Source organism: Aythya ferina, assembly GCF_964211825.1.
Source record: "Aythya ferina genome assembly, chromosome: 7".
Taxonomy (NCBI): Eukaryota; Metazoa; Chordata; class Aves; order Anseriformes; family Anatidae; genus Aythya; species Aythya ferina.
Window position 1 is genome coordinate 32,639,963 of NC_140302.1, and position 19,871 is coordinate 32,659,833.

A 19,871-nucleotide genomic window follows, 5' to 3' on the forward strand; every position below is an offset into this window, starting at 1 on the left:
AAAGTCAGCGATGTGTATAGCCCTCCTCTGGAACACGTGCAATCAGAAATGTAGTAGATACTTGTCCTGTCTTTTTCAGTGTATCTTGCTCAGTTCTGTCTAAAAATATCCAGCATGAAAGCTTTTATCATGAGAATTGCTGCTAATGGGTGTGGTCCCATTTAGAGGTAAGAAATAAGAATTCAGCAGATGTGAAGGAAAAGGGAGCTTAATTTGCAATTTCCATAGAACTAAAAAATCAAATCTGATCATGAATTTCCTGCAGAGATAAATGGGGGATTTGGGAAGCAAGAAATCTGGGTAGAAGACCAAGAAGAAGATACACAGAGAGAAGAGCTGTCATTATTTGGAGGTGTATCAAGCTATGATTCCCTGGAGATACCCTATGAGCTGAAATCATTTGGGTGAGAGGACTCTTCCCTCCATGTTCCTATGCTCTGTTAGACCTCTCCCTTGGCAGCCTGGGGAAAGATGAGTTTGGTTTGAGGCCTGAGTCTTCAGCCCCCTCCCACTGATCACCCAAAATTTCCCAACCCCAGAAGCTGGTGATTACGGGCAGTTCAGATACAAGAACCCAAAGCTCTGTCCGTGTGGCAGGGCTGTGGACTTGATCCTGCCTCACTGCTGAGACCCAGATGAGCACGTCTCCAGCATCGCTGCAGCCACAGCTCCCAGCAGCATTGCAGGGTGCTGGGCGATGCCCAGGGCAGTGCTTGCTGCCAAAGAGTGCTGCAGCCCAGCCAGGAGCAGCCAGACCTGTGTGCAGAGTTATGCAGCCCCCAGGCCAGCCACAGAAGCCCCAGCAAACAGCAGCAAGCAGCTCCCCAAGCCCAAGGCAAGCAGATGTCAGCTTTCAGTGCTCGTAATGTGATCCAGACCCCACCTTGTCTAGGCAAGGAGCAAGCTGAGGCAGAGCCTCAAAGAACCCAGCTGGCTTCAAGCCTGGAGAGATTAAAATGCCTGCCAGGAGCCCAGCAAAACTTGTGCTCCCAAAAACCTCCACCACGTTCCCCAGCCTCAGATTCCCGTAATGAGATTGAACACGGTGATGCATATTCAAACAACTTGAAGATTAGATCACGATAAAATGTGCATGAACTCTGCACCATTAGTGTTACTGGGTGTATGGGCAGGGCTTGAGAAGACATGATGAAGCCTGAAGCTGTGGAGAACCTGAGAGTAAACTGAAATAACTTCTGTGTTGGCAGCACTGATAGATGCAGCAGATGACACCAGGAACTTTGCAAAAGTATTTATGATGACCTTAGTTATTAAAACCAATGGACTTGCACTAGGGATCAGCCAGGATACTTTTGACCCTAAAAACAGAGACAGGTAATTGGTTTCAAGGCTAGAGGAAGTGGAGAAATTAAAATCTGAGCTCAAGTTTGGTCCTTAGCACTTTAGGTCTATGTGGTGTTTCTCTCACCACAGTTTTTGCACCCAGCACAATGAGAGGTGAAACTCCAGAAGCTGCGGCAGCCAGGTGAGACTGTAAATGAAAATAGCATACATACATATTCTAGATATGTACATATTCCCACTTGTCTGCCTCTGAAACTACATGCTGATATGCAAGAAATTCAACAGTGAAGAAACTGGCAAGGATCCCTTCTTTCTCCCTCTCTGGCATTAACAATATTTGTCTGGGATAACATACAGAAAAGTACACTTTGCCTTAAAAATGGAAAAAAAAAACAAGGTGTCAAAGACTCCAATCCCCCAGGGTATTAACAAGCCCTAGGGACCCACACAACCTACAGGACATGCTTGGCATCCACGTAAGAAGCCTGTGCATACACCTGAAGAAAAACCCTAGCCTGTGCTCGGGTACCATGCCAGCCCAGGCTGACGTTCACATTCACAGCGAGCACTGACCCTGAGCTAAGCCTCAACTGGTTCAAGGGTTCACTGCAAATGTCTCACACAGCTACGTAAATGGCCTGATATGGGCAGAACCTTGGATTCAGTTTAAAAGTCTGTGGTGCTCCAAGAAAAGCAACTGATGCTTTGACAACCGTGTCTTAAATGGAACTAACAATTACCCAGGTTTGAAATTATTTTATTCCCTTTAACCAAAGAACTACTGCAGCAATGGAGATTCAGACACTTTAAGAGCACAGCAGGTAAGAACAGCTATAGAATAGTGTCTCAAATTTAAACCATCACCTAATGATACTGGTTGTGGGGGGTTTGTTTTTTTGTTTTTCTTTTGCCTTTTTATAAAAGAAGAATATTCAGTAGTGTCTCAATGTTTCAAGGAAAATTTTGAACATACTTCATCTTCTTTTTACTAATGCCCCAGTCATCAGAAATATATACTCTTTACTTTTTTCTGGTTTTCCTTTATTTTATTTTATTTTTTGTATCTTCTCCAAACTGTCAAAGCAATTGGAAGCCTCATCTTTGCATGCAGACAGTGGAACGAAGAGTGATTCTGTTCTGCAGACAACAAAGCGAGCTGTTCAGGCTGACTGCCCTTTGAGAGCAGCTTGCTGCAAGATAATGTGGGAGATAAGGCATTGCACTGACTCTTTTTCCTGTTACAAGTCTATGCTTGTGCAGTGATCAACCTGCTTCTTTAAGTTAGACACAACAGAAGGAAGACGGTAACTTCTGGGAATAACAGAGAACTGGGAAAAACACACTTCTGCAAAGTTTTGATTTCCTACCACTGGTGCCCTTGAAACAGAGAAAAGTGAATTTGAGCACCTGTGACAGAGAACATGATTTTATAAGAGGCACGTGTTACTTCGGAGTGCACAAGGTATGAGCCTAAGTTCGCTGCAGTGTGAGTAAGGTAACAGACTTATGTATCCTTGAGCAGGTAACCCTTTATACATCATTATTGTTGAAAATAACCTGTTACACATTGAGCCACAATGGAGATGTGATGGTCTCTGCTGGAACATGATCTCCAGTAGCACAGATGCAGCCAGTGTCTGCCTGTGCAAGAGCTTTTTCCTCACCTTGCTCCCCAGCTGAGGTTAAGCTGCCCCATCTTCCCTCCTGTTGGTGGGGAAGGTGTAGCAGAAGGAGGGGTAGGCACTGGTCTCTACCTTTGCTAGTAGTTGGTTTCCTGGCTACATCTGTTTGAATATTTTTCTTCCCAGGAAACCGTTGAAAAAGGCATGTACACCAGGATGATGTTAATGGGACAAGAAACTACAAACCCATGCTGAGACATGAGCTACAGGTCTATGTAAAGAGTTCATCTGAGCTGGCTACCACTAAATACTTGTGTTGAGCTACATCAGATGGAAAACATCTTTTTCAAGTCTTATTTAAGTGCACTTCAGTATTTGCCTCAAGGGAAGTGGCTCTTCCGGGTATTTACATAAGGTCAGATCCTGTCACAGACCTTTTTGCCTCTTGGCACAAATGTCACCACGAGTATGCTTTAAGGAAATGCAGCCATAAAGAGGAAAGCTTGAGTGTTATGACTCAGCAACATAAAAGTGGCCCAATGAAAGAAGAGCTTGAAAACTATTATTAATGGATGGGAAATTATTTGGAAAAAAACATTTGATGAAGCAGAATATTTTTAGATGATTATTTTAAATGATTGCTTGGTAGGTAACTCAAGAGTGCCCACAAAGGTCAACAAGAACATTTCCACTGACCTCCAAGAGGTAGGATCAGATGGCAAATATACTTCCAAAAAAGTACAGACTAGAAGCGAAATTTTGTGCGCACATTTTTGAACTTCCCAACCACAGCTGTTTGTAATCCATATTCAGCATAAATATTTCATCTTCAGAAGTGCTAGGCATTAAGACAGTGAGCTGAGCTCTCACATGGTCTACTGAGGTTCATTCCTGGCACTATAGCTTGAAAATGTTTGTTTTAATCATTTAAATACATGCATAGATAGCCTTCATCAGAGTGAAAGTCTGCTCTTCCATGAACAAATGCAGATGAATTAGACTACATGAACTACATTAAACTGCATTAAACCACATAAAGAAATCATGTAACAGAAAGGTGAGCAGTCATTTTCTCCAGTGGTTAAAGGGTGGTTAAGTGGTTAAGTTCTGTCCAGCCTTAGTAACTCCATCTGTTCATATTTTTATAAAGTGTCCAGAAAAAGTGACATTAGTGTTCCTTGTTTCAAGGTGGCTTGTTACATATTCTTTTTTACAGAATGAAGCAAACGTGGACTTTGACTTGAAAACTTTATTACTAACACTGTTTACCAATAAACTTTATTACTGAAGTGCCTTTAGAAAAGAGAAATGCCAGGCAGGCTTACCCATCACTTTTAATGTTTGTCTTGGATTTATCATACCCTAAAGCCAAGCATTCTGGGATGTTGGAGGCAAATATCCATTGAAGTCAACTCTCCTTGAAGAGTAAATCATTGCCATTCTTCCATCTCTCTTGAGATGCTCAAAAAATGTAGAAGAAATTCCAACTCAGGAAAATTTCAAGTTGTCTCAAGTTTGTGTTACTTATTATTAACTCCCAGCCTTATATACAAGAAACAAAAGTCCACGGGGCTCCGCACAGGCTAGTGTATTCCAATACCAGGCAGCAATAGCCTCAGTCTCAGAGCAGTGAATTTGCATCAAAACTGAATTTTACCAAGCTTAGCTGAGGTTTTTAAAGTTTTCCTGAGTTTAAGTATGTGTAACGGTTAGTGAACAAAGTCCTGTTCTTATGGTAGATGTCAAGATACTATTCAAATATAAATAGAGATGGGGGAGGAAAAAACCTGAATAAGAGCCTCTTTCAGAAATGAAAAGTTGGATTTCTTCTTTTTCTTTTCCAAGTGATGCAAAGACCAATAGTAAATTGCTTAGAATTACTGAAAATAAAAAATAAAAAAAAAAACCTTTTTTTTTACAAGTATAAGCTATTATGAATTGTATGAAATTAATCTTTATCTGCAAAATGTTGCATTTGCACAGTTCTTACAGTGCCCCTTTCTAGTTCCAGATGCAAAGTATCTGGTTGTAAATATGGGATTTCACTTGTGTGTGTTGCTACAAAGTAAAGCAGCCTGAAGAGATGACACTTAAACAAATGCCAGTTTAGGATACACAGGGACCATAACATCCTGTGACTGAAACAAATGCAAGATACAAAAGATAATTTTTTAACCAAGAGTACATGACTGTCCAATTAGGAACATGCCTTAAATCAGGCACACGCAACTATTCTGAATATTTTGAAACATCAGTCTCTGAACAGAAATGTAAATATTGGCCACTAATTACTTACTTAATTAAAAAAAAAAAAAAAAAAAAAAAAAAAAAAAAAAAAGTTTAACCTGTATCAATGTATTATTGGACAAGGAAGATATTTAGATAGCATGAATTTTAATTTCACAGCAACATATTTCCATATTTCTCTCAATATATCTTTGTGCCTTCAACTACAGAACTCTTCCCCTATTATGCCATATACCATCAATTTTTTGTCTTCTTGCCTCTGTATACTATGCACTAGCTATTTTTGGTTAAGTAATTAGAGGACTTTATCACTTTTCTTTGGCTTTTTTTTTTCTTTATGTACAGACACTAATTGGATTCAGAACCCAGCAAAGACCCCCAAGAACCTAGGGTCTTTTGGTAAAAGAACATCAGCCTTCCTAGTTTCAGCTCTTCTCTATTATCTAAATTTGTTGCATGTTTCAAATAGTAAATTACTATATATTGGGGTAGTTGTTGTTTTATGTCAAACCTAGCTTGTCAGAAAAGTAAAATCTTTCTAAAAGATTTCCTGAAGATGAATTAAAGGCCTCTCTAAGATGATACAGGCTCTCAGCTCGTATCATCATTTTTTGGACCCTTAGATCATCGTCTAGGTGGTCAGGAGAGCTGGTCAATATTTAGACGGAGTCATGACTTGAAGGGAAATTGGGTTAGGGATACAGTAGGAGGCACTGTGAACTGAAGCAGCATTGATCTAGCACCCTGGTAATGTGTATTGTCAAAAGGAAGCATGCTGCTGGAAAGCTTGACTGCTGGCTGAGATGGAAAACCTCATGACCACTTGGGGTGATTAATGGAAATGGAATGGAAAAATTAAAGATCTTATTCCACTTTTCACAAGAGCAGGGCTGTTAAGCTGAGTTTTGTGGCCAAATTCCAGGTAGCTACATTCAGCCTACCTAAATACTCCTAAAAGTTATATTTGAATATACTGTATTATTCTTAACTTCCTACCCTCCCCTGGTATGTAGCATTTCTACATGCAGCTGAACAACAGCTTCATTGTATCTTTGAGCAGCACTGCGACTACATGGGGTGAAGAGTTTTCAGTTTATTTAAAGTGTTCTGAGATTCTTGAAGGTGAAACACTCTGTGTACACATAGGGTGTTTCATTCTTAATTTTAACTGAGATGGTGAAGCTTGCCCTAACTTAGTTAAAATTAAACACGATATTATTTGCACATAGTTCTCTCCCTCTTTCCTGTCTGAAGAAAATTATTGAGATTTTTCTCACATAACAGAGAAAAAATACCTTCTACTTATCCTACTTTTATGATTTTCATCTGTAATGAAATAATAGAGGTAGTTTAAAAAGAAATTGTGAATTAAATTGTTGTAAAAGTAGCAGCAATATCCTATCTAGGAATATATTCCTGAACTCAATACATATCTATTTTATTTTTTAAATATCTAAGACAGAGTGATATCCTTGGATATATTCAGTGACATTGCAGCTAAAGGTAGGACTTCATTTGTTTAACATTCACAGAACACAGAGAACAGTACTTTCATAGAAACATAAAATATATCAAGTTGGAAAGGATCCACAAGGATCACAGGGTCCAATTCCTCAGTCCCCACAGGACTACCTAAAAATCAAACCATGCATTTGAGAGTGTTGTCCAAACACTTCCTGAACTCCTGTGGTCTCAGTGCCATGACCACATACCCGGGGGAGCTTATTCCAGTGCCCGACCACCCCTCTCGGTGAAGAACCTTCTAATATCCAGCCTGAACCTCCCCTGACACAGCTTCATGCCATTCCATTGGGTCCTATCACCACCAGTCACCAGAGAGAAGAGAGCCTTGAAAAATCACCCAATGAAAGTAATTGATAGTTAGATTCCCAAGAGGGAATATAAAATGCTGGTCTTTAAATTAAGTTTGGGCTAAAGTTATAATGTATTTTGACTAGATTCCAAATTTTGCTAAACTTCACTTACTCTTAGAATGTTATAATCATAAAAGGATGAGACCTGACATATCCATACTTTCTGATTCTGGATCTATTTCCAGAGTTCACAGTAGGCTTGGAAATAGTATGACCTTTTGAGATAACTTCATTTCAAAGCAAGCAAAAACAATGCAGTGGTTAAAAAGTTTAAAAATAGGATTACATTTTTTTGATTATTTGTTGAGGACACATGATTTGTATCTGGAAAATCAAATCCTTTGCTGGAGTTGTGTTTTTACCTATGTTAGCCTCTTGTCATGGGGGACTAAGCTAAATCTGGCAGAGGTATGGCCATGTTGCTGGACAGAAGACTGATAATAAGGTTCATAACTTTAGGAGCCCCTGCAGGATTTATCCCGCATCCCATATCTATTGAAATACCCTTGCACTTAGGGAAGCCCCACAATATTATAGCTGTTTTGTTTGATTGGACCCAAAGACCAGGTTCTTCCAAGAATGAAGAGAACTATAATTCCCCCAAAAATGTTGTCACACTTACTGGAGATCCTCAGGGCTAAAAGTACAAGTGTATGCCTCACTGGTGGTTTGAGAATAACTTAATCTGCTTTGCCAACACTCAGATTCACATCAATTCCCATCCATTCATTTGCATTCAGCTTCTCCGTGAATTTTATTGAATATCCATAAAAGGAAAAAAAAATAGAAAAAAAAAAAAAAAAAAAAAAAAAAAGAATGTTGAAGATATACTGCCTCTTGTACTGGAAATCTACATAAATCTGTTTGTAATGATTTGAACGATTTGTATTATACAGCAGCCTTAGAGTTTTCTTACTATGCAGAACATCAACATGATGTGGTTTTTGTTTGTTATGTATTGTCGTTATTGTTTTGTTTGTTTGTTTTGTAGAATTTCTGCTCTTTGTTCACAAATTGACCCATATGTTCCACATCCAGTCATACAACTTTTACATTTTAGGCTCCTTCTCACTACTTGCAATTATTTCATTATCAGATAAAAATGTGAGAAGGCTTTTTCCTATATTCTGTTTTTTGCATCAGCTAGGAGTAATTGGTCTGGACTTCTCTGTAAAGAACAAAAAGGAGAGGCAAGAGTGTAAGTTGGCACAGATAAGGGAAAATAAATACAAAATACCTATTAGACCTGTACACCAAATAAGCCAGGAAAAATAAACATGGAGAAAGCCACATTTATTTGGCAGGTCTCCCATGGGTTAAACGAAGTAAAATATTGAGGCATCCAATCTGCTTTGAACAATCTTATTTTAGGCATCTACATTAAAAACACCACTGTTTTCAAAGCAAGTCTGATTCACATGAATACTTTATTTTGCCTTGCTGTATATAACATAAAAAATAGTGTTGCCAAAACAAAGTATGTTTTTAGCCTATTTTCCATTTCTGTGTAATTCAGGACTTTGGTCTGTTGCTTACACTAAAGAGATACACCTGTTTATTTGATTTTAATTGGGAGGTCATAGCAAAACCTGTTAAACCTAGAGATGGAACTGAGCAATGTATTTAATCTGATGCCCACATCCCCTATCATCACAATTTTTCCATGCAAGAGCCGGTGATTCACATTGGGTGGCTGCTCGTTTCAAAGTACCAGCAACTTTTTGACCTTAGACCTCACCTAGACCTCACCTTTTTAAAACCAAAGGCAGAAATCACATTAAAATCTCTTTGACTCACCTATGACCATTTTTTTTTTTCAAGTACAGCTGTTCTCAAGCTTCAAGATACTTTGAGTTACAAATGCTTTAGGATTCAAAAACAAGTAAATCATCACTGAAGTTTTCTCATCAGCATCTGCCCTGGTTTCTTTCTTTATGTTTTGAGCAGTGGATAGGAGTTTGTCTCTTTTGTAGGGTAAAAATACTCACTAAATTGGGAAAAATCTCTGGTTCTACTTGTACTTGCAACAGATTTATTTCTATTACCCACATTATTGTTCTTTCCATCTCCATACTGTTAATTCCTTTCATCAGAGACAGTGGAATGCCTTTGTAAATCTGCAGCTCTGAGCTCAGATGGTTTGTATCAACTCCTGGGATCCTTCTAAAATTTTTCATGACACCATACTTCAGAAAATTAACAGATTTCACCATAAGCTAGGCCATACTAATTCTCCTTTTGTGTTTTTAAAAAAGATAGGATTTTAACACAGCTTCTGTCACTGCTGTTTATTGGTTCTGGCAAAACATTCAATTGAACCTTATTTGTTCCTAGTTTGGAAAGGACCACACTGACATTTTGTTTCCTTGGAGGAGAGAGGAACAAAGAGAATCAAATAAGGGTGATTAGAGGATAAAAAGAAAGTATGTTTGGAATGAGTCCACTCTTGCTGGTGTTCAGCTTGCCTCTATCTCCTACTTCTTGAGGTACGATTTGTAAAGTACCTTATCACTCTGGGGCCTCAGTTCTTATCTGACATAATGACAGCACTGAGACCAGGCATCATTTTCACCACTGATCTATTCTTCCTGAGCACAGGGAGCCACTGTGAATAGGTTCAACCAGTCAAAAATGAAGAACACATGAGAGTGCTGACCATTATCAAGACGACGGGGATGCCAGAACAAGTTTTATCTGGCAGTTGTGCTCCTTTTGAAATGTGACTGTGCAATACTTGTCAACTGAACAGAAAAATTCAGGATGTAAGCTAAGGAGACCTCATGTCAGCCCTCTCAGGATTTCTACAGCCTGCCTTTCTATGCACTACATTATTAAGTGAAATTAAACACACTGCCTTCTTTCCAGAAGGAAAGTAATTTTTCTCTGAAATTTGACATGCACTTTAAGATTTTGTATTATAAAATATTCATTTATAATATATAAATACATTTCTAATTTGTATATGATTCCAAAATTGTATTTACTCTCCTCATCACATCTCTTTTTGTGCACAAAATATTAAAGTACGTCAACCATTTTAAAAGACAACCTTCCTAATGAAGACTAATTATTTCAGTAAAAAGTAGTTGTTCATGCCCAGTATTTGCCAAGTTCATGCCAAGTCATAGTAACCCACTTCAATTGAAACAGTTGATTTCCAAAACCATAACTGCTATTTTTTCCCAGTCAAATTCTGGAACATTTTTTTGTCCGCTACATTTGATCTTGCTAGCTCCTAATGCTAACTTTAATATTGCCAATCAAAGCAGCTATGGGCACAATGAATGTTTCCTACAACTATCAGTCCAGTGCACAGTATATCAATCGTTTGTTCCAGCTGCACAGTAATGCTTTCATTTACTTTAATCATTTCATTGTGTTCACGTTTACCATATTTCTTCTCCTTCTCCCCCCCAGCAATTTGTGCTATTTGTTTTTTGTGATTTTTTTTTCATGCAATTTCTGTAAGCAACCCATAGAAAATGAGAGCATACGATCACTCTAAAATACAGTAATATAGTTAGTTAATGTTTCACACATCCATGTGTTGTGAAGCTGTTCTTGAAATAATGGTAACCCCAAAACCAGGCAGATTCAAGAGAAACCCCCAAGGTTTCTATGCTATGAAAATTTTTAATGATTTTTTTTTCATATTTTAATTAAATAAGTTCAGTCTGATCCAAAGAATGAAAAGGGTTCTATTTGTCACAGGAAATTTTAAAAAGCTAACAAAGGGATTTTCAGTGGCAGGCAGCCAGCAAGGAAACTTGATCTCGGTCAGTTTTATTAAAGTAACTTTACACTTTTGACATTTGCCTTTTCCCAATAAAACTCCTTGAACACTTGCAAGGATAAGGAAGTTAATATACATAAGCACAAGGGCAGATGGGCAAAGCCCTTGCTCGTTAGCCTAATATCGGCCTTGAGTCAAAATAGAGAAGACTTGTATTAGCTGCATCGGGCAAGCAATAAATTACAACACACTTGAAGTTCATAGGCAAAGTCTGGTCTTGAAGAACTAACGTCTGACAAATCAGGTCTCCCTTTACAATATGGAAACCTGACCTGCTCCAGAATATTATGATCGCTCTAATGGCTAAGCCTGGACAGAGATTACCTCCTAGAGTTTTATAAATTATTTAGATGTACTAAAACTGACAGGCTGTACATAAAAATTCTTTCACAAAAGCTTTCTCTCCGGCAGAAGCTAGAACTATGTGAATAATGACTGCAATCCAAACTTTCTCAAGTCTTTTCTGAGTTTCCTAGAAATCACATGCATGTTGTTGCATGCTGTGCTTTTCCATTTCTGAAAACATATGTCGTGCAGTGGAACTAATTCTGGAATTCTGTAGAGCTTGTGCATAATTCTGTCCAGCTTAGCAGCAGAGCACTTTAAAAAAAGAGCATATAAAAGAGAAAATCAGTGGAACCTTATTAAATAAAGTATTTCAGATGGTCAGAATATCATTTTGTGAAACACTTAGTAAAAACATTTAGTCGTGTTAGTAAAAAAATGCACTGTTTAATAGGCAATTAAAAAGCATTAAGCAGCTTTTAATTTAAAGCTGACTCCTGCTGTTTTAGGTAACAAACAAGTGTTAAAATATAAAATAATTTCAGCTGCTGTTGGGAATCTTTTAGGAATCTCACTTGATTTTTTTCCTTGTTTTTCTGTTTGTTTGTTGTTGTTGTTAACCTTTGGCCTCTAAGTTGCCCTTCAAAGTAGCTGCTGGTTGTAGTATTACTCATAGATAATAAAAACTCTTTTCATTCATAAGATATGTATAATAAAAGGATTGTAACTGAATCTTTTTGATACCATAATTATGAAGCAATGCTGTCAGAATAACTGTAGTAATAACCTCCCCAGTAGCACTTGGGAGTGCAGTGATAAATTCTATAACACCTTCTGGAAATGAAATGCAAAGCCATGAAAATGAAGGATAAAGAAGGGTTCATTTTTTGCTTCTGACTTTTTCTATTAGGTTTTTGAAGCTCTAATATTACAATGAAGCTGTGAATGAAAAAACTGTGTTATAGTAAGAAATAAGAAAAGAAAAAAAAAAAACAAAAATAGGAGCAGAGACTATCTTAGGGAAAGAAAGACCGCAGTACTACACTTGTGTCTGTCAACTAAAAGGATGGTTTCTCAAATAAATTATGCCACTCATTATTTGTGGATCTCCACTGAAATTTTCTGCTTTTACATATGGACCTTCAAACAACCAAATGCACTCTTTTTGAGTTAACTGCAGTCCTGCTTTCCCTCCATCAGTTTTCACTTAACACTCTCTGTTAGGATCGTCATAATTCAAAAAAGGTCAGCTTTGGTAGCCCTCATCCGTTTTACATCCAGCCCATGCTCTCTTCAGAAAGTTCAAAGTATTTCCATATCTGACATGACTTATCTCACAAAAAGGTCTGCTTCCTCATCACTGCCCTTTGAGCAATTCAGTTTAACTGCAAATTCTCACTTCATGCACCTTGTGACTGGCTCTTTTTCCAGTTTCTAAACATTGCTCTCCTGGCTTCATTCATCCCTTGGCAAGAGAAGGAAGGTAGGAGCAATCCTCTTGGAAAACAGGGCTGCACAACATGTCAGTGTGTTTGAGATCTTTTCTGCATTTTGCACCTAAAAGAGAACATGCTGCTAACGACTTTCTCAGCAGGCATCAGAAACAGAGGGGGGAAGGAAATTATAGCTGGCAGTCCTGTGGGACTGAAGACCAGTGAAGTCTGGTCTAGGCTTGGAAAAGGCTTTTTGTTCAGCAATTTGGAAGTTGTTTTCCCTGCGCAGAAACATAGGATAACATAAACAGAAAAATTCATTGTGGGGTTGGAGTGCAAAAAAGGAGGAAGAGAAGAGGGAAATAACATTACATGGTTTTATTGTTTTCTTCTGTATGCCCCCTTTTCCTCTCTAGCTATGAAGAATAAAAACTTAATTTTCAAAATAACTAGTATCTGTTGTGCATCCTTGTTTAAAAAAAAAAAAAAAAAAAAAAAAAAGTAAAAGTAATTTACTATGAAATAAGGTTTTATTTGAAAAATATTGAAAAAATCTAAAAATGTATTTTAATGCATTTGCAGGATTAACAGAATGATGCACATTTCTTCCCTAAAACATAAGAATACAGGCTATTTTTCTAAAATGTTAGAGAGGTGTGAAAACTGAGCTTAATGGCTGACTACAATGATTTTTTTCCTATATTTGCCCCTTATTGTCCCACTGGGAATTTCATATTTGTAATTGAGGGAGGAACTGGGTTCAGCATTAGCAATGTTAGTTAATGTCTTGTTATTAGATTTTTAGAATCTGCTGTTTCTTTTTCTTTTCTTTTAATGTGTTATATAATCACCACTATAATGAATGTTCAGCCAATAAAGGTGGAACAAGTTACTAACTTCTGTTACTTTTCCATGTCTGCATTTGTAACTTTCCACAATAAAAGAGTGAAAAATTGAGGAATATGTATTTATACAAACCTCAAAAATGTGGAGTCAGAAAAAAAAAAAAAAAAAAAAAAAAAAAAAAACCATGCTTTTTTCTTTGCTAAATGCTGATTGTCACAGTCAAAAAAATAAAACCCTTTTGCAGCAGAAGGTAGCAGTCAGAGAAAAATAAATATACAACATGACATCAGCATTAATTTCTCTCCAAACTCCAACAACAATCATCTCTGAATGTTTTCTGAATGTTGTGAGGTTTATTTTCACAAATGCTGTCTGGCATCGTAGTTCATAAACTGATCAGCTGGCTGGATTTTTGCAGAATAGATTTCCTGCTTGTGGGAGCTATTCAGGGTGGGTCTTGAATTAAGGCATAGAGCTCCATCAGTGTTAAAATTAGAATGTATGACAGCCTCAGAGACAGTTATATATCACAAAGGCAGCACAGCTCTGCAGCAGACAGCCTTTGAACTCTGAGGGGAAAAAAAAACTACAGGGAATGAAAGCAGATGGAAATTTGTCAAAAGCTTGTAAATCACCACTTTTAATTTCTGAAGCTTCGGTACAGAAAAACTTGCATGCGTCCAGGCTGGACTCCACAACAACTCGAGTGGATTCCCCTTGCGCCTGCTGTCCCCATCCCAATGGCAGCTGGTAACAATGGATCTAACATGCAATAGCAAAAAGTCTTTTTGTCTGTTTATTTTTGTTTGGCTTTGTTTTTGCTTTGTTGTTGTTGTTTTGGCACATGACAGAGGGAAAGGAAGAGAAGTTATAGCAAAGCAATAAGGCTCATGTTGGCCATCATGCTGTGTGGGAAGGGCAAAACAGAGAAATTTCCATGCCAAGATTTAAAAAACATTGCATTTTAAGTTTTTAAATAAAATTGAATTGACTTTGTGAAAGGAGAGGTAAATGGAAACAAGGGCATTCAAGGTCTTAGCTTAGTCATCAAAGAGACCTATTTTTGAAAAGTATGAAAACATTCAGCTTGCAATCACAAATACTGAGCAATGAGAGGTCAGGTCACTGCACATAGATGACCAAAAAAATTGTCAACAAGAAGGAAGAGCCTGTCCTTGAAACTTCACAAGCAGCCACAGAAACCCCAAAGCCATCCTTTGAAACTCCCTTTGCATCCTATGTTTGTTTTCATAAAATAAGAAAACAAATAACCGAGGAAAGCAGAGCATGAATAGCTCTGAAGCTTCACTATGTCAAGGTGAGTGGTGTCTCCAGTACATCCTCTGCTTTAGCAACAGGCAACAGAAAATCCTGAACAGCCTGCTCCAAGCAGAATTCAGTTTTCATGTGGAGACTATGAAGTCTGACTGTTTTAACCTTCTATGATGTTTCCAAATCCTCTTAAACCTCTACCTTGCTAGAATAAGTTGGTTTTGACAACCGTATACAGCTGACACACACCAAAGACAACTTGTTCCCATGGGGACAGATGTGCTACAAGATTTCCCAAAGGACCATCGGCTTTCCACCAAGCTGTGCTGGCTGGTAGATCTCTTAGTGACCCCCAAGGAGATAAAACTCCCAGAAAAACATCAGCCAGACCTGCTCAGCAAGTGACAGTAAGAAGCCTTGTGGGTCTCATGCTGTTTGTTCTCCCACCAAAAATCCTTTCTCAACACCCGGTAGATTCCCCACTGAAATCTGCAAGTGTTTCTATAGTGGTGATGTTCTCTCTCTCTTTTGGGGAAGTAACCCCCAGTGCCTGCATTCTGTCACTGTTTCTATTAGCCGGGAAGCAGAGAAAGGGGAGCTGCTGGATGGAGAATTTCATGAGGAATAAATTGTCGTGACCTGCCTTCCTGGGGCACCATAGCTTTTGCTCTGACAGCCAGATGGACAAGCAAATAGCAACCCCATAAAGAGACTGCCAGCACTCATTTTCATTCCCTCTACCTTCTTCCTTCCCCTCCCATGTGTTTACTGCAGGAAGGAAATGTTCAGTCCCCAGCTTTAAAATTAACCCTGGGTTACACTGGCAGTATTCTGCTTGCCCAGTGTATCTTGTAAGCACTACACTTCCATTCCTGAGACGCATCTGTAGCTCTCCTCACCTCTATGCCTTAATATTTCAATTATTTACTGTCATTCCAAAGCACTTATTATGTTAATCCTACACCGTGTACCATAACAAGTCCAAGATATGGTTCATTACTATTGTTAGCAACAACTGTGTTTCTGAAAGTGTTAACTGCTCCTGGCTTCCTTTCCTGATGGTTAGCAGACTAGCAGGTCATTAACTGCTGGAAGTGACCATTTTTTTTAGGGATTATGTTTTAACCTTTTGAGTACATACAGTCCACACAAGTCATTCTAATGGGCATTTTCCTTTTGTCCCTCCTATCACTCTTGGATACCTCTCACAGTGGTTTTTGTATATCAAAATGGGGGTTGGGTGGGGGGGTGTCTTTTTGTTTGTTGGAGGTGAAGACCTATTGGAAAAGCGGAGTGAGCAGGTGTGTGGCATGGAGAATGTGTACATGGATGTTCAGCTCTCGTCATGTTAGTGTTGCTCTGTGGACATTCTAAACCAGATGCCAAACTTTTGGAGATGGTTTTGTTTGTGAGCTGTAATGGAAAGTATCTTTGTCTGTTTTTAGAGAAAGGGATCATCAGGACTTTGTTTCAACCCCTTAGGTGGAAATCACTTTCCTAGCCCCAGGTTTGGAGAAGGGCTTCCCTTTACAGACACTCAGTTACTGTGTTGGCTTCTTGGTAGGGACCAGGCACATCTCTACTGCCAACCAGCTTTTCCCCAGCCAGCTGAGAGGGAGGTGAGGAGAAAGTAGAAGGAATAAAACAGAGGTTATGGATTCCTGCACACTCTCCTCCTTTTTTTTCTTTCGAATCTGAAAAAGAGGCCTCAGCTTCACTCATCTTTTGGACACTCTTGGTTCCTTCTAAATTTGGTTCCTTCTAAATTAAGACACAGAAATGCTGATGCCAGAGAAAAAGCTCTGCCAATCACAGCACCTTTCAGCAGATAACGTCCATTGTCAACCACTGCCCATCACAGCCCTTGTGATACTCTCAGATTTCATGTGGTTGCCTGAATAATAACTCAGGCAATTTCCATTTTTAACTTCCATTATAAAAGTAAGCTTTCACAATAGTCACTCAGAAAACTCAGCAATGTGAAGCTAATGCTACAAGTTCAGAAACTGGGGGAAAAGAAAATAACCCAAATACACATAATTTACAAGAACGTCAAAAAGAATAAAGAAAGAAAAATAAAATAAATCTTACAGGTTTTAAAATCTTACAGGTTTTGCTCTAGATTTTTTTCTGGTCTTAGGATTTTTGAATGCTTAAGGGTGACAATTGGGATTTTGTGACACTACTGAAATTGTCACTTCATACATAGTGTGCTACTATTGTGTTTGATGCCCTTTCCATAGAATTTGCTTCACATTTATCACTTACAGCAATAGTGTTTAATCACTTGGAAGAGAAAGACATCAGGAAAATGGATACAGTACCTCTATAACAGAGGAAACTTTGTGATATTGAGCGTACATATGAGATTAATGAATTTTAAAAGATTTTAGTTAGGTGTGAGGTAAAATGAGTAATTTTGAGAAGAGAGAAGCTGAATTTCTAGCAGAGCTAATTAAGTGGTTTGAAACTTCCAGAAAGTTACTAAAATCTATGGAATTACCCTCTTTACTTTTAAGCATTGATTGCACAGGAGATTTATCTGGTAACACTGGAGTTGAACTTTCTAAAATAGGACTGAAATTCACATAGAATCTACACAGAACAAAGGATCTTAAATCCAAACCTTGAAGCTTGTAATCAGCTGCTCTTGGGGTAATATGACCTTCAGAAGTTTCTTCCTTTTTCAATATAATGTTTGCTATTTTACTGGTGTTTCCAGGCATGCTATATATTGCCCAGGGACATGGCCAGTCATGTTCCTCCACCCCTTGGCTAGTTCCCAAATGCAATTAGGAGAGGAATATACCAACAGGTACGTTCCCCTAACCAGACATAGAAGGGTCAGTCCAGAAAATTTACCCTTGGACACACCTCGCACATAGAAGCCAGACCTGGCTCCCTACTGCCTAGTATCTAGGGCTGTCATGTTAAAGTGGTTCTTCTGTAAAATATAGAAGTGGGAAATGGGATAGGAAAAATTTTGTCTACCAACTATTTTTCTTCCATCCTATTAAAAAAATAAAGCTAAGACTGCACAAATAAAATAAAATAAAATAAAATAAAATAAAATAAAATAAAATAAAATAAAATAAAATAAAATAAAATAAAATAAAATAAAATAACCCTTATTACAAAAGACAGTGGGCTGCATCTGTAAGGCCAGTCCTCAGAGGGAATAATAGGTTCTCATCCCTGCTCCCAGGACTATTACTGCACGTTGCATTAAATGGCCACCGAACAGAAAACAGAAACATTTCTTGACCTATGCAAGCTCACAACTGGACACAGCTTCACTTAAAATGTTAGTGAACTTCGGAAAGCTTTCCACAGAATTTGTAATGACATTAATATTCATAATAAGACCCCATGGGACATTTCCATGGCTGTCTGCTGAACAGTGTTTGTATCACTGGCAGATATCCCATCAACTAGATGCAAACCTCAGCCCTGACTAGATACAGGAATCTGAAAGCACACTCAAGCACACGAGCTTTCCAATGGAGACAGGTCACACTGGACAACTTCCAGAGCCACAATTTAGGCACTTCCATGATTTCTTTCCAGCCTGATACACCTAATAAATATTTGTGCATTAGAATGCTCATGGATTCATTTTCACCTCATGACTCCTCCACACTGATCCTTGATTTATTCACATGCAGCTCTGCTAAATGATTTGTGGAGTAACATCTCACTCATTGCAAGCTGATTAAGGCAGGAACCGTCACGTTGTTCCATGCTTGTTTTGAAGAATAGGCTGAAGGACCACTGTAAAAATATTTGCTTTTCTGATAGCCAAAGACAGCTTTCTTTTGATTAGATGTACAGTCTGGCTGTGCTTGCTACACAACCTTGTCTGGGCGGACAGGGGGAACACACACATCACCATTAAAAATGCTTTATATGTCCCTCAGTGTATCACTGATTTACAGTTTTCATAATTAAAGCCAATTACCTGACATGGAGCTGAGTTCATTTCCCTGTTTAAGAGTTTATGTTTAGTTTTCTTCCTTCTCCTCCCAAGGAGTCTCTCTGAGGGAGAACCACTTGGGGGAAGAAAGGGCAGAGCTTTCCTACAGGGCTAATCAAGACATCAGCCACCATGTAATGCTCCAGCGTTTGGGAGTGCCATGTAATGGTACTCTCAAAATACTCTTATATCTCACTGATCCTCCTACTGGAGCCCTTTCAGACCGACACATGACAGATGACAGAAGATCCACACTGCAGACAGGGCTAGTTTGAGTGCCAACAAAACACCCAAGGGCCCACCCGATCCATCCTGCTGTGACGTGCTGTCAGTCAAACTGCGAAGTCTGTCTGCTCCTCTGCATACAAACTCTGCTTCAAATATATATATATATATTAATATTAAAACTGGACTCCATTATATGTAAGCATGTTCTCTTCACAATCTTAAAGTTCATTTTCAGAACATAAGCAAAACAGCAGTGCTGCACAGCAGGGAGATGGAAGGGAAGTTGAGCACTGAAGGACAGCACCGCACCATGCAGTGTACCCGCAGCCAAGCAATGAGGTTACAGAAGGCTGGCCAGGACTGAGGAGTCACATGGAAATGCTCTATTTGACAATTATTGGAGGGTCTGTGGGACTCAAATAGGTTTGCATGGAAAAAGCGTACATAGCCATAGAAGAACCAACCTGTGAGGGTTTTCAGTCAGAGCTTATTAGCTATCAAAAAGCTTTTAAACAATATCAAAAGGCTGCATTATTGCACAAGATATTTACAATTCCTTGTCTTTAACTAGGAATCCTTTCTTTACCCACAACAATTTTGACTGCTATACCACAACATGCCCAGGATGGGACCTCTGGTAAGAATGGGTATCCTTGCTTGTGAACAGGAAGAGAAAAAAAAAAGCTGTGCAGCAGGCTCAGGTACTTAAAATGAGACTCAGGCTTAACTTACCAAAGGTAAAGTCAAGACTAGTTTGATTACAATGTGCATTTATGCCAGAAAGAGCAAATATCCTTTTCCTAGTTTAACGAGGGAGAAAAATAAGGAAAAGTGATAATAGGGAGATGAAGCCAGACGCAAAATGAGAGAGTAATGAATTTCAAACTCTTCAGATTAATAATAATTGAAGCATGCTTTTGAAGGGAGTGCTAGCCTTCAAATCTTCAAATCAAGATGAAATACCCTTTCTGGAGACGTTTAGCTAAAGAGGAA

At 38.6% G+C, this 19,871-nt stretch overlaps 2 long non-coding RNA genes across 4 annotated transcripts in view; one reads left to right on the top strand and one right to left on the bottom strand.

The window, feature by feature from the left end:
• The window catches only part of LOC311439667, a 143,127-nt gene that overhangs the window by 58,467 nt on the left and 64,789 nt on the right, over positions 1-19,871 (bottom strand). The gene's annotated exons all lie outside the window — the stretch shown is intronic.
• The window catches only part of LOC311440108, a 45,067-nt gene continuing 27,196 nt past the window's right edge, over positions 2,001-19,871 (top strand). Inside the window, exons 1-2 of the long non-coding RNA XR_014695214.1 lie at positions 2,001-2,126; positions 2,389-2,767. This is a non-coding gene — a long non-coding RNA (uncharacterized lncRNA). The remainder of the gene's footprint in view (positions 2,127-2,388; positions 2,768-19,871) is intronic.